The sequence below is a fragment of the Engraulis encrasicolus genome, chromosome 6 (genome assembly GCF_034702125.1).
Source record: "Engraulis encrasicolus isolate BLACKSEA-1 chromosome 6, IST_EnEncr_1.0, whole genome shotgun sequence".
Lineage (NCBI taxonomy): Eukaryota > Metazoa > Chordata > Actinopteri > Clupeiformes > Engraulidae > Engraulis > Engraulis encrasicolus.
The window spans coordinates 86,939-93,574 of NC_085862.1; positions in this window are offsets into that span (position 1 = coordinate 86,939).

Here is a 6,636-nt window from a genome sequence, read left to right on the forward strand (position 1 = left end):
TAACAAACAAATATGAAAATATATGTCGTCATAGATATGGTAAAGTGATTTTTGGTCAGACATACCTGTCAGAAAACCGTTGCCATGGCAACGGCAAAAATGATAAACCTAATCTTTCGGTACATAGCTGTAGCCAACCAAATGCTAGGAAAAGTCACAAAGTTTCGTAGTCATAGCTTAAGTCGTTTAGGAATTATACGACATCAAAGTTGGTGCGGGCAACCCCCCCCCCAGTCTGGATAGGGTTAAAGCGTACATGTAAAACCTTTTTTTGTACAGGCCACAAAGCCTTGTTGCATTAATGAACCAGGTTTATTGATCTCAAGTAACATATTCAGGGAGAAATGCCCACTAGTATAGAGGAGGGTTCAATGACGTCATCAGAGCGTAGTATACTCATGAACGGCGTGACGTTTTCCATGTGTATTACGCCCATTTGTGGGGGAAAACAGCCCATGCAAGTCAATTGGTGATGTTGGGGTTGAATAAAAGAAAGACACGGACCTGTAGACTAGTGTTGTTCACGCGCAACATGCCGAAAACATGCTGTGTTGCCGGCTGATCAAATAATATAGCCAAAACGCCATGGCTGAAGCATGGACTGTGTTCATTTAGACAAGCCGATGTAGCATGTAAGTTGATGAGACATTCGTTTCACCCATAAGGGGGCGTAACGCACATTTACGAGCAAAGTACCCTGATGGCCGTTCATGAGTATGGCTTGGCCACAAGGGGAGTCACATTTCTTATAGTAAAGTCAGGTCAAGCCAGCTTTTATTGTCACTTTCATCATAGGCACAAGTCATACAAGGAAAATGAAATTACCCTTTCTCTCTATACCATGCCAGGACATAGACATATACAGGACTGACATTTTACAGACTGACATAAGTGCAATACATGACAGATAACAGTGATGGAGTGGTAACAATAAGTGGTCAATAATAAATAGAGTACAAATAAGCATTTAACATTTAACATCAACATTTAACATTGAACATGTAAACAGAAGATACAGTCAGTACCTGAGGCCAAGCCACTACCGCCTGCTGTGAATGCTTGTCAGCTGTCCTTAATTATTATCCCTTGCAATTAATGCAGACCGACAGCTGCAGTTAATTTGGCCACACACTGAACACTGACAACCTTGTATTCTCATTCAGCTGGAGTTTCCAGATTTTGGGGAATCACAATTTTTATCCATCATGGCGTCGCACCCACTGACCATGCGCACCATGTCCGTAAGCTATGCACACGTACTACACCGTGGCCAATGCATTTCCCTCTGAGTGATAGTTCTTATCCAATTCTACTTTCTTTGCTCAAAACTTGGTGGCTGTTGAGCCTACTTCAGGCGACTCTTGCATATACACAAGGAGTAGAATGTATTTTTTACAATTAAAAATTGACACGCCCTGATGAAGACCCAGTGTGGTTGAAACCTGTTGGCGTTTTTAGACATATTCAGGTAAGTGGGTTATAATTCTGCATTCCAGGGCGGTGGGAGATGGGATATTTCTGACCTTTGACCTCCTACTACCTAAAATGCATTGGAATGCCTGTCAAAGTGGAATGTTAAAGTTGCGAACTGGGGCCATATCAAAGTACCCCGACTTCTAAATCGTGACGTCAACACAGCAATGGCAGCGCACTGTGAAAGGAATAGTTTATGTGTTGCACATTACTCATTCTGTGGACAAATAGAGTTGAATCGGACAGGTTAATGGTTGCATAACTGCCCCTGAACTTTTGTAACGTGTAGTTATATTGGCATTGGATCTTTTAAAGCTGATGTACGGCCAAATGAATAAACACATGGTATTGTTTACACCTCATTGTTTACACATCGGCCACATCTTTGACAATTGGTCATGCATTCTTGTCCCTCCATGTCTGTAGTTTGTTTGACTTGCTGCTGGTTGAAACGCTTTCAGGTAGGAGGTAACTGGTTCCTGGTTGCATATTGGTTGCATATACCTCTCCAGAATGCTGCATTAGTACCTCTTATCAGTCGATGAATGGTTTCCACCCAGAGATAAGATTTGTGGTTTCATTTTCACTGGGGCTGCCAAATGCAAGTAAGAATAGCCAACAGACTGGAGAAGCCTTTCAAGAAGGCGATACCACCATTCCCATGCCCTTGGTTCCACAGTCCATTAGTCCAAAGTCTGATTATTCAGACCCACACAGAAGAGGCACGTGTGCACTCTGGCAGACAGTGACTATCCCATGGGGAGCGTACCTATGTCCCCCGGGTCCTATGTTCCCCTGTCTTTGTATGGGAGCGGGGAACAAGGACCCTTTTTCTAAAAAGGGTTCTATGTTCCCCACATTGTATGTTTCCAAGTTTTCACATCGTGCCCTTCCCAAAACCATCCCTAAACCTTACTTGTCGCAATGCAATGTTTTCTGAGTTTTCAATTTGTGCCCTGACCAAAACTATCCCTAAATCTAACCTGTCAGAGGTGCAACAACAAGTTGCGCTTTGCCATAACATAGAACCCTTTTTTGAATAAAGGGTCCTATGTTCCCCGGTAGAGGGGAACATGGGACCCAGGGAACATAGGGAGTGCGTTCCAATATGCGACCTTGCCTCCTCCACTTGTGCTTGTCTCCTCGTCCCGCCTCCTGGCCCCTCCTCCGTGGAGAAAACGATAAAGTTTCCCAGCTGTTAGCCTAGCCACAACAACTTTTGAGGGACTGTTTTTCATTCACCATCCCAATTGCAAATGAGAAAAAGACTCTACAATTGAGCTTTTGCTAGATATTGAAATATAATGCTGTTGTCAGTGATGTCATCATGACATATTACTTCCTGGTACGAGGAGACAAGCACAAGTGGAGGAGGCAAGGTCGCATATTGGAACGCACTCATGGATGACCCAATCCCATGGAACCTGCCCTGCATGCACCATTTGGTTGATGACTCAAGGCTTCCTAGGGTGCAGACCTCTTCATCAAAAAACATACTTTTATTTACATTCAAAAATTTCAAAATGAGTTACAAAAAAAAGAAAAAGAAACACCTCTAAATGACAAGAGAATAACTCGTCCGTAAAAATTCATAGCATGGGTGGAATTCTCAAGCGTTTACAGAGCTACACTTTTGGCAGTTAAACAAAACCCATTCAAGAAAGATGTCACAGTCTTTACCTATGCTGAAAATGAAAGAAAGCCCAACTGGGAAACTCCAACTCCCATTGTCATTGTGACACAGCACTCAACAGCACACAAGTGTTCACTGCACACGACGACATAGCATTTATGCCTCACCCGTGCAAGGGGACAGTCCCCAAATGGCGCCCCAAGGGAGCAGAGCGGCGGTACGGTACCTTGCTCAGGGTACCTCAGTCATGGAGGAGGATGAGGGAGAGCAGTAGTTAATTACTCCCCCCCACCAACCTGGCGGGTTGGGAATCAAACCGGCAACCTTTGGGCTACAAGTCTGACGCCCTTATCACTTACCGATGACTTCCCCATGCTGGATCCATTCAAGGAAGCGTATTTGTGATTTCACATGAACTTACAGCACAACGCATGTTAATAACATATTCACTACCAAGTCACATAAAAATACGTGTTGCCTCCCATGCGTTGGCTCCCGAACAGTAAAATTACGTTTTTACATTTGTTTATTGGATTCTGATTCTACATATTCTAATGCATATTCTGTGTGATTTTCGTAATAATGTGATGATCAGAACTAACATAGATCATGAAAACACTTCGTAGTACTTTGTAGTACAAAGTCGAAACTCCTACAAAGTCGAAACTCTACAAAGTCAGGATATGGATATTTCATCATCTGTGCATTTTATTACACACAGTATTTGAGTTTTATTATAGCCAGTCAATCCACTTCCTGATCACGTCACGTCACGTCTCGAGTTACTTCCTGGGCTAGAGAATCAAAACATTCTCGCCTTGCTAGCAAGCCTATTCCTAAACATATGGAAGGATTAGGAGTTTTGCTGCCATCAGGATAGGTGTAAAATGGAAGGTTGTAATGAAAAACAGCATGCAACACAGCAGAAAGTAACCTTCTTTTGGGTGAGTACTTTGTCACGTCTACTTTTATCTACAGAAGGAAAAGTGCCAATCAAGTGACATTAGCCAGCTAGCATTTCAGATCCTCTGAACTGCCTGACCAGGTGATTTTTTGCACCAAAATAGTTGACTTGGAAGCTACTGGAGTTGTTCTTTGGGCGTGAAAATGCATTTAGACCCGCAATTTAAACTCGGAGAGTCAGAGCGCACCCGTGACAAAAAAGGCTTTATCTCAGTTCGAATGTTCAAAATCGCTATTTTTACCTAAACCAGTGCTAGCTTAAAGTGAAATAACTTCGGAATGGAATGAGCCAGAAACAAACTGTAAGAATATACAGACAGCTGGGGTTTTGGGCTTTCGACCAAGCCCTGATAATATGTCTGTGGGTTGAAGACAAAATATTCGGTGGGTGTTCAAAAAATGACATAAAATGATGAAATTGGCTGGGAGTCTACGGCTGAATTCCAAAAAACGGCTGGTATTGAATGTGTTAAAGCAATGGCAATGGTCCGTAATGGTCTCAAGTAATAATAATAATAATAATCACTTTCGATTTCATAATAAATAATTTGTAGTGCCTTTCTTTTAAAAAGTAAATAAATACAATTTAGGGGCTTTTATGCCTTTATTTGACAGGACAGTATAAGATGGTGACAGGAAGCGAATGGGAAAAGGGACAGGGGAGGATCAGGAAAAGATCCCACCGGATTCGAACCGGGGTCCCCGTGGGTGGACGTGCAAGCTCAAATGTAGGGTGCCAATTTATAGTGCCTTTCAATGTACCCAAGCACATTTTACAGTACACCTTGTTAAAACCGTAGCTTAAAACAGTAGAAAGAAACAAAGGTCGGTAATACATGTTAAAGGCATAGCAGCATGATCATGGTGTCCACCAGACCAACTCCCTTTTTGTGTAGACAGAAAAAAGATTGCTTTGATTGCTTTACGTGGTATATCATGTATTTTTATTTCTTATTTTATTTTAACAGTTTTACAGTGATAGAGTGAAAGTAAGAAGTGAGTAAGTGAAAGAATAAAAGGACAAAAGCACACTCCAGCTTGCTTACTTCTCTTCACTACTGGCTAGCTGTCTAGTTCTGCACTGTAGCAACGTAGTCTGAGGGCTTCAAAGTAACATAGTGCCTAATGGGGCATCGAAGTCACGCCCTTCTACTTCCGATCCGTGGGGCTGGAGCTCTCAACATTTTGGATGAGAGTTAATGGAGCGAATCAAGCTAAATCCTCATCCTGTTTGGCATGTGCTCCGGATTTCACATATGATGACAGTGAATTTGAAAGATTTGGATTTCGCTTGCCAAGTGTCAACAAGCACACCATTGGTTGTTATTAATTCTGAAGCACAGCATATGTGTGATCGACAGGGGAATGAGAGGTGGATGGGAAAATAGCTTTGATCAGTCCATTACAGCGCAGTCAAAAGTGTTTGCGTTCCCAGCCCCACAAGCCGCCCGGAAGGGGTGGAGACTTAGGTGCCCCATGCAGGGGTCCCCAACCTTTCTGGGTCAGAGGGCTACAAAGGGCTTCTGAGGGATACCAAGGGCTACCCGAGGGCTACTGAGAGCTACCCGAGTGCTACTTTTGTTCAAAATCCTCTACTGTTGTCTTGACATCATTGTCAAATCACACTAGATTGAATGATAATTTGCTTAGAACTTAAAAGGAAATATTCTTTATAGGCTATAATAATCTCATATTTACTGTAAATTAAGAAAAGCTTTTAAGTTAAGTCTGTGACTAAAGTCCTGTAGTCGTGACTGTTTATTAACATCCTTGGTGGGCACCTCAGAAGCACCTGGAGGGCTACTTGGCGCCCGCAGGCACCACGTTGGTGATGCCTGGCGTAATGCATGTAGTAGTATTAGTATCGAGATCTGCTCACTAACTTCTACAGGTGCACAATTGAATCAGTAATTACATACAGCATTACATCTTGGTACACCAGCTGCACACACGACAACAAGAAAATGTTACAGCGCATCATTAAAACAGCAGAGAGAATCATTGGATGCCAACTACCCACACTTGAGGAGATCCACCATACACGCTGCACAAACAGAGCATTAAACATCCTTAAAGACCACACACACCCTGGTCACAGGCTCTTTACCATGCTACCATCTGGCAGGCGCTTTAGGACTCTGCGTGCCCGCACTACGAGAATGAGGGACAGTTTTTATCCCACTGCCATTAGAGTTTTGAACTCAATACGTCACCTGCCCCCCCTCAGGACTATTTATACTGTGAGATGCACATGGATTTTTATATATTATTTATTTCTGTGAATATATCTTTTATTTTGTGGGCATTTGTGGGTTGCTACTAAACATAATCTCACTATATTTATATAGTGATAATAAAAGTCTACTCTCTACTCTACTTTAGTATGCTAAACAACATTTCATCTACCAAGGCCCTTAACACTGGCGTGCCACAAATAAAGCATTTTGATACACGTTATGAGCTTCATAAAAGGCTAAACGTTTGCCCGCTGCCTCCCGCTTTCATAGTAACATAGTGCGTAATGCATGTATTAGTATCCTGAACAACATTTCATCTGTGTTGTTTTC